A 9,655-nucleotide genomic window follows, 5' to 3' on the forward strand; every position below is an offset into this window, starting at 1 on the left:
TTTGTTTGGTAACAGTGTACACTCAATGATTAAAACACAAAAGCAACCATTATGGAAAAAAAAAGTGTCTGCATATATTGTAGCACATGAATCAATTGGCATCCTTTGGTCACATTTTTTTTATAATACAAATTAGGAGATATCATGCTAGTTTTAAAATAATTTATTACAATATTATGTGGTATTGGGTTGATTGGTCAGATCACTTGATTCTAACCAAGGTACCCTCTTTTCTTGCATAATCGTCACACTCGCGTAATCGTCGCACCCATATTTTTGGGCGTCAAAATTTGGATAAAAAAAACCTCTCGCGTAAAAGTCGCATGATGTTTTTGGTCCCGCTATTATATTCCAAGCGCTTTGTGTGGGTATTTTTTCCGTATAAAAGATGTATTTTAAAATAGAAATCTAATATTTTTTCGGACATTACCTCTTCCTAATGAAAGTATGTAGTTTTCTTATGTGTAAATTTTCTTTTAAAAATGTTTTTAAACATTATAACGTTCATCTTTTCGTTTGCGTCGCCGCGGTGTACCGCTTACAAAAATGTAGCCAGTGCTCGTTGCAATCATTAATGTTTGGTTATGTTGCTTCCCGTATAGAGCGTGCACACATAGACGAATATCGATATCTCGCCGAGTGCATACAACGCGCGCTCTCTGTTGAGTGCCGAGTTAACTACATTTGATGGCCTGCTCTCTTTCGTGGAGTGTGTACTTACTGTGGCGATAGTTACGCATTTGTTCGGCTTGCATTTGGATCACAGATTTTGTTTTTCTATTTAAAGTTGAAAGTTTTTTGTTGAATGACTTATTAATTTAAATAGTTTGGCGTGCTCTTTTATACTTCACGTTTTAAATAAACGTAGGTACTTTCCATGAATTGGTTTTGTTTTTATGAATAACTTTATCCAGCAAAAAAATAATTTTTTCTGCATAATCGTCGCAACCCTACTTTTCTAGCTTGAATTTAGCATAAAAAGTGCGAGATTATGCGAGAAAACACGGTAATAAGGTTTCATTCTGTTGCTGCTCCATCTCATTGAGGCACCCCTCTCTTCATCTCTGATGATCTCTCAGTGTCAATCCAGGTTTGATGCGTGGCAGTGTCTGGCCCTGATTTTTTCGCAAGAGGAAAACGTGGGTGATGTTTGGGAGGTGCTCCCGTTTCCCCTCTGTCCATCGTCAGTACTCCACGTCAACTCTTTGTTCAACCATTCATTCACACATTCATTCATTCATTCATTCAAGAAGTATTTTTAGATGTCGTCAGTTTCTTACAGTCTCTGGTGCTGAAGCAAGTTAAATATCTGAAGGTGTAAACTGTAGGAGCACTCTGCCACGTTAATTTTTGTATTTTTTTTTCCTGTTTTTCTTCTTAATTGTAATCTATACTATAATAAAACAGTAGTTTTTTTTTCTGTCTGTCTGTCTGTTTGTCTGTTTGTACGCGGTGTTCTACAAAACTACTATACAAATTTTAATGTGGTTTTCAAGTTTACTTGAGCGTAGCAGGGAAAGAAATATAAGCTTTATTTCATCAAAATCGGCTCAAGGAAAGAAAAGAAATCTTAATTTTATGACATACAATATAATCATTATAAGAAGCCATTAAGTTTTGCTATTGTAAGGAAATAAGTAGAGAGTAAGAAAAAAATACAGATCCTGACAGTTTGTAGTGTCGCCATATTTGTTTCAATTTTCAATACCCTTTTTGTATATTACAATTTAAATTGCATAAAAAAATCATGTTTCATAGACAGATAAATAGTGAGTGGGTGTCATTTCTCTATGTCCACGAGGTCTCGCCACGTCAATTTTCTCCTTGGGGCGAAGCCATCCGCTTAATTAAATAAACAGCTTTTATCGCTGAATGATTTATTTCATGAAAATCTGCTCTCATAGACACTAATGAATCACCAACATGTTCGATAACAAGAAATTGTGATATGGCAAAAGTGTTACAAGATTGCTCTCTAATCGTTTTGGATGAATGCACGATGGCGAATAAAAAAGCAGTTGAAGCTGTGGACAGGACACTACGGGACATTAAGCGCAATGAAAGGCCCATGGGGAATGTCACACTACTCTTTTCTGGAGATTTTCGGCAAACTCTACCAGTTGCAAGTCGAGGGACTAATTCTCATGCGCAAGAATTTTCCAGTGTTCTATTAAAAGTTGGAGAAGGTGCCCTCCCTGAGCAACACGGTCAGGTGACGCTTCCAGAAATACTTGCCAGAGTCGTATCTTCGGAAGACGAACTCATGCGTTCGGTATTCGGGGATCTGTCAAACATACAACATCAGGAACATACGTACGTGGTTATGTGAACGTGCCATACTCACTTCAAGAAATGACCAAGCTGCTGCAATCAATGAAAATTTTTTTAACGAATTGAATGGGGCTGAAGTGGTTTACACATCGTTTAACAGCGTCCTTAATCAGGATGACGCCACTAATTATCCAATTGAGTTTTTGAGTTCTCTCACTGCAAGTGGTCTTCCTGTTCACAAAATTGTTCTCAAAGTCGGTGTTCCAATAATGCTTCTGAGGAACCTTACTCCCCCAAAATTGTGCAATGGAACCTGACACTGGATGTGGCTCAGGTGAAACTGTTTTCATATCACGCATACCGATCATCCCGAATAACTTCCCGTTCGGGTTCAAGCGCACACAGTTTCCAGTAGCAGTTTGTTTCGTGATGACAATAAATAAGTCTCAGGGTCAGAGCCTTAAGGCAGCTGGTGTCGACTTAAGGTCTGATTGTTTTTACCACGGCCAGATGTATGTGGCTAGCTCGCGGGTCAGTAATGCAGACAATCTTTACATTCTAGCTCAAGACGGGAAAACAGTAAATGTGGTTTACAAAGAAATTTTATGAAGTGTCTTCCCGACATTACATTTGAAAGTAGAAACATATTTACCCAAAATGTAGGTAGTAACATATTTTTATTGCAAAACTGAAATAGAGGTGAGATAAATTATCATTTGTGAACATACGAAAACTACTACAACTGTATCAACTGTTATGTTATAATGTTCAAATTTATAAATGGTGCAAGATAATACAAAATTCCATGCGGAAAAAGTCGTGGGCAGCAGCTTCGTATAGTTATAGGATTTTTCATATACTGCATGGATGCGAACATGTAAGAATAATCTATCTATCTTACTATAATAAAACAGTAGTTCTTTTTCTGTCCGTCTGTCTGTTCATACGCGGTGTTCACTACTATACGAATTTTAATGGGTTCTTGCGTATAACAGTCATTACTTAATTATTTGCCTTCAATGCAGTTACCATATTTCACGTCCAGCGAAGCGGGCGGGTTCGGCTAGTTTGAAATAAGGAAAATAACATGTGGGGGTAAGCCCGAGGTCAAGCCACATCGGTTCAGCGGTGGACCTTATTCAGGAGCCATTAGGAGTCTGCCGTGTGCCAGAGGGACAAGATTATAAGGTGGATTGCGATAAAATAGAACTAACATCGCAAAGCGTGCCAATAAAACGCACATCACCGAAATACAAAAAATGAAATTTAGCACCAAAGTGTAACAAATAACAGCTATTTCACAAAATGTAACTTTAACTGCAACAATTAAATTAATGTAATTTACTTAATGCAAGTATTGTACTAAAATTTATCAACTAAATAGAATAGAAAATAATTAATACTGTGTTTGAGTTTACATCCCTTTATTAGTAATTATTCATTTTGACATTAATGATTTTGGCACATTTTTTGGCACAAATTTTACTGATTTAAATTTTTTTTTTATATGTATTATTTTGTTATTACTAATGCTGTTTTAAGTGCATCATTTGTTAGTTAAAAAGAGACTATTTTGGTGAAATAGGTATTAAGAAATATTTTCGTGTTATACTTTTTAAATAATACACTGTTTTTATGAATAAAGACAATGTATACAAAAACAATAGTAATAAAAATCTCCTGTTTTAAAAATGAAATTGACCTGGAAATAAAATCATAAAATCTAGTCCCTAATCGTGATAAATGAGTCCCTTTCAATGACGCAGTGATGGAATTACAACGTGAGGGCTGAGAAGAAGCACCCAGAGAAAACCCACATACCAGTGCAGCACCTACTATGTTTCTCACAGAGCGAAAGTCCAAGTTTTATTTTTACTGAGAATTGAGTGCTGATGAAGCAGCTGGGAAACTGCACTACGGATGCCCTATTTACTTAAATATTTTACGAAAATATTCAGAAACTATCTGAAAGTTAAAACACTGTAGCATCATTTTGTTTTGTGATTGGGTGAGTCTCTTTCAGGTACTTGTCGATCGTTATGCCACCAGTCTCTGTAATTAAGTGTGAAAGCAAACGCATCTTGAGTGGCTGGGTCAAATAACGCAACGACCTCTCTCGCAGACTGCCGCCAATAAGGAAGAAACTGCTGGTTCGAGCATTCCTTGGCATTCAGATTTTTTTTCGCAAAAAAAGTGCCTGCTCCTACTGATGCCCTATTTAGTAAGAGGGTACAATTTTAATACTGCTTATGTACATCATAGTAATTCCTCCCCACCCCCCCCTCCTTGTTTTTAATGGTTTGGCAGTTTGCACTCTTATTTACAGAAATTATTAGGACATAAAACTGCATTTTGTAAAAGTTGAGAATGGCACATTTTACGTGTTAACTACCTGGAGGGCAGCTTGTTTTGGTCTGGGAAGCGCACACATTTTGTGTCGTTGCTTGAAGTGTTTCCAATTTTCTTCATTTCAAGCAGTTACTCATTCCCATGCAGAACAGTGTGTTGCGGCATGTAATTGTATGTTACATACGACCTTGTTAATCATTTCCCTGATGAAATCACAGGCTTACATTCATTTATAATAAATTTTTAGGACCCATGTTTTATCCAAAATTAGTTTTAACTTATTTGGATAGTTGTGTTAGGTACTCAGCATTTCATAACTGTAACTGTAAGCTAAAGTTAGAAGATTTTTAACTCTGATCATCAATAAAGAATCGGTAGTATCAAAGAAACTACTTAACCTATTACTTGTAGTGCAGTTTGTGTTAAAATAATCTACTGAAGTTTATGCAGAATAGCATCTATAAAAAAAAATTTCACAATTATTCTAAGTAGTCGCAATAAAACTGTTTGGATCTCTGAAAGGGTTGTGTACATGTACCTGAGTCAGCTCCACAAATTTCAAGTGGTTACAAATGGTGAGTGAGCGAGAGACCGATGGTTAGATTATCAACACAGCAAGGGTACGTATACCATTTAGTTTTTGTGTGTTCAGTGTAACAAAATGAGATAAATTTACTTTTTATTTAGCATGGTTGTGTTAAAATTGCAAATTTTATCAGAGGAAGTAGTTCAATTAATATTTTACCAAGTGATTATCATAGTCAAGTAGCAAAAGCCTTGTGTGTGATAAGGATAATATATTTGAGAAACATTCTAAAGTTACTAGTAGTAGTATACAGTGTTCTCTTTCTGTACATTTAAAAGTTAAGATGGGTTTCAGGTCAGCAGTGAATCAAGTCAAGTATACTGAAAACAAAATTTATGAGCTCTCTAGTGTATATTTTTAAGAATAATGATTTTCCAAGGTAGGAATGTTCAACTGTTTTTTTTTATTATTATTATTAAATACTGTAGTTAGGTGATGACTAATTCAATGTTTTATTTTTTAATGTGTGTAGTTTTATGAACAAATTTATTTTGAGTTATTGACACCAGAGACTTGCTGTGGTAATTAATGTGAGAAATCTTTTAAAGTACTTTATAATGAAGCTCCACTATGTGAGACTTGATATGTGTCAGCATATACATTATTTATCTGGAAATAATGCAACTTCTAGCTACTTATGATGTGACCCCAAACTTTTTGATTATAAGTTTATGAAAATGACTTATGGAGTGGAAATCACAATTCAAATTCATACCACTTGAAAATTATTTAGAGTATGTAGTAAATTTATACAGTATTTTCTAGAGCTTTCGTTAGCAGAGTGATTCACGTGGCCTTTTTTTGAAACAGCGAGGGTCAGCAAGAATAAAGTGTAGTTAAATGGCTGTAGTTCAAAAGCAATCATAAACAAGAGCAGAAAAGTGACATAAGGGATACAGTTTACAGACAGAGCATATAGTTCTTCAACAAAGTGGAGGTTCAGGAGGTAGTGATTAACAGCAGTCTAAATTGGTTGAGGTTAAGATGCAGAACATTAAGCTGTTCGTACTGCTGTTAATTCACATTGTTCCATTGGCAGGATACAATTTTGTGATTATGTGACCCCCACTTGTAGTTTTAGTAGTTTTGATAAAATAATTGCATTATTTTTGGGTGAATTGTAAAGCTCTTGGCGGTAAGGAAAAAAAATATATATTTCAACTGTAAGCATAAATGGTAATGATTGTTGTGTTGCATGTCTAAAGCCAGCCCCACACAATACCCATTTCCTTAGCAGTTTTCATACCTATTTTCTGTTGGCATGCCTGCTCTCATGGTAACATTTCAGCACCCTCCAAGGGGTCTGGCTCTGGGTATATAAGTTTCATACCCTAAGTCATATCCAAAACTGTAGTAGAACATGTTCTATTTTTCTGCTGTCTCAAGATGGTGGCAATATAAATCCCTATATAGTCTGTTGTACTAGGGATGTAAGGGAACGAACAAATTAAATGTCAGCGTGGACGCCACCACGTGATGTGGCCACGTGGACCCGGCGGAGACTCTCTTCAGGGCGTGACGTGACCCGTGTAGGGCTAGGCTCGGTTCCCTTAGCACGCGATATTGTTACAGTGGGCTCTTCAGGCGTCCCACACGCCTCGAGGTTCAGGAGCAGGGACACGTGGTCACTCGACTAAAAATCACAAGTTCGACGTACTCCTTTTATTCCAGCAGCGTTACAACACGTCTCCAATTGCGCTACATATACATACACTCAATGAAACTGTTAATAACTCCAACGGCGGGAAAGAATCAGTTTACAGGCTGACCAGATCACCTCGTGGCCTGGCCTCGTGAGTTTAGAATGCGGTTCGTGGTTAAATGTTCGAAATGAACTTAAATATTTATTAAAATGAGTCGGCCATCCGGAGTAGGCCTTGCAGATACGAAAAGGTTTTAAGAATTATAAAAAGTCCGGCGGATGTTAAGAGATAAGTTGATTAAGAAAAATATGAAGTTGCGCGGTGCTCACCAAGCATCCTACCCTGGGTGATGAACGGAAGCGACTGAAGAGGCCAGGGCAGCATGGCGACTGGAAAGCGCTGGATTTACCGTTAGTCTCTCCTGTTATTTATTACCACTTATTTAACTAAAACAAATACACTAAAATTCTATAATAAAATTATAACAAGGTTTCCTTAATTATTTATGTCGAGTATTAATTATTTTAATTGGGATTATGGTTCAAACTGGTGCGGGTAGTTCCATTGCCTGCCGCGTGGGGCGCTGCGCCGTCCTTACCAACTAGCACTGCAAACATAATCCTTAGGGAATATTATTTAAAGAAGACAGGTAGCAATTACGTAAACATTAAAATTGAATGATAAAATAAAAGGGGTCGTGGCTCAGACTCTACTCTCGCCTCTTGTCAGCAGCCTCACACGCACACACACCTGCACACGGGGCGGGAGGTTTGAAATAGAGTGTGGTGGTGGGAGGAGCGGGGTGGTGACGGCGTGAGGCACATCGGGCTCAGGGAGGGCGTAGCCCCGGTCAACGTCAAGTCCTATATAGTAAAAAGAAGTAATCGCAAGTTTTAAAATTTGTAATGAAAATGTGTTAAAGTGTTAGTCTTCAACCACAAAGCATGTAAGTGTCTGCAGCGTAGTGGTATAGCATGTGGTTGTGGTATTCCAAGGGTCATTTTTGAAGTGGTTCAAAACCTCATCACTGCAAAAAAATTTTTATTTGTTTTAAACAATAGATTACTGGATTATACATACAGTGTTTTAAGAAAATATGTATTAATACATTTTGTTTATCATTATAATATTATTAAATACATAGCTCAGACCATTTTTTTAATTTCATACTAGGTAGATATATTTTTACATAAAATTAAATTATATGTTCACATATAATTTACACAAATTAATTCCCTAATCAAAACTTCAGTTTCTTAGGATCAAATGTCTATAAATTATTAATAAATAAACAAACACTTCATAGAAACCCACACCTTGTTAGCCTAAATAAAAATTTGAGATGTTTTTTTTTTCACTTTAGATTTAAGTTTATTGTGCAAACTGCAGGTTTCTTTGCCTCACTGGGTTACACAAATTGTTAGTAACAATTCACCAAAGTAAATTAGTAATCAAGTAACATATAAAACATAAGTGAATCAGTAGCATTTATTTTACTATAACAATGAAATTTACACAATTAATATGGTGAATTATCTAGATGAACTGTCTGATTAATGTAATATTATAAATATATCATAAATAAAGTACACTAAAGCAAACCCAATTTCCCTTGTATCCTTTAAAGTTTAAGGGCGTGCCTCCCATTTCGTCATGATTTTATATTTATATTAATCACTGATCAACTTTGAGACTTTTTAAATTGTTTAACTTTCACGAAATGAAAAAAATTATACAGCAAATGCTTTTTTCATAATTAGTTGCCAAAGTCACATTTTTAACTTTTTTGGGTTGTACAAAGAAGGAGAATTTAATTTATTGCAGAACTGAAACTTTTTAGGTTTAACTGCAATGCCACTGGCTACTTCATGATATAGTTTGCATTTCTATCACAAAAACTCATTTCATGTTTCGTGGCTGTCTAAATCGTAACAAATTTGAGAATTTTGGAATGCCTGGTAAAATTAATTAATATTTTCTGGAAGAAATTCAAACCATTTCTTGAAGTAGCCAGTGGCATTGCAGTTAAACCTACGAAGTTTCAATTCTGCAATAAATTAAATTCTCCTTATTTGTAAAACCCAAAAACGTTAATAATGTAATTTTGGCAGCTAATTATGCAAAAAGTATGCGCTGTATATATTTTTAATTTCGTGAAAGTTAAACAATTGAAAAAGTCTTAACGTTTATCTGTAATTACTGTAAATATAAAATCTTGACCTGAAATGGGTGGTACCCCCTTAAATTACTAGATTTTGAAACTAACCTACCAATAAAAAATACATCTCATTAGTTTCAAAATTGCTCTGTATTTGTTTTTAAATACTAAAGCAACTTTATTATATATTTTTACAAATGATATATAGAAGTTACAATATTTAAAAAAATAATAATTTACAAGGTAACATAATTTTTAACATAAACAGCTGCAATTTTCACAATTTTTTCTCTCAGTTTTTGGTTAAATTGGCAACATGATTATCTTTCCCAGATATGCTTGCTTTGGTCGGCAACTTCTTCGGCTGGTTTTCTGTTGGCATTATAGCAATTGTGTGTATGGAGTTATATTCTGCTATACACACAAACTTTTATGCATATTTTTATTTTCATGAGTATAACAGAAGTTAGAGCAGAAAATGAGCATGGTGTGGGATGAGATTAAGCAACCAGCAAAAGTTCTGGATCAATATTTTTTTCTGATAAATGTAGTTGGTTTGTCTATATTATGACCATTGACTACAATCATTGGGAAAGGCTATGAATACAAAAATCATAAAGGTATGTTGGCCCATGTAAAATCTTAACC

The 9,655-nt window shown here is 35.4% G+C and overlaps 1 protein-coding gene across 3 annotated transcripts in view; it reads left to right on the forward strand.

The window, feature by feature from the left end:
- Positions 1-9,655, forward strand: part of LOC134533033 (WD repeat-containing protein 20) — a 37,248-nt gene that overhangs the window by 17,324 nt on the left and 10,269 nt on the right. The window lies entirely within an intron of this gene.

Source organism: Bacillus rossius, chromosome 1 (genome assembly GCF_032445375.1).
Source record: "Bacillus rossius redtenbacheri isolate Brsri chromosome 1, Brsri_v3, whole genome shotgun sequence".
NCBI lineage: Eukaryota > Metazoa > Arthropoda > Insecta > Phasmatodea > Bacillidae > Bacillus > Bacillus rossius.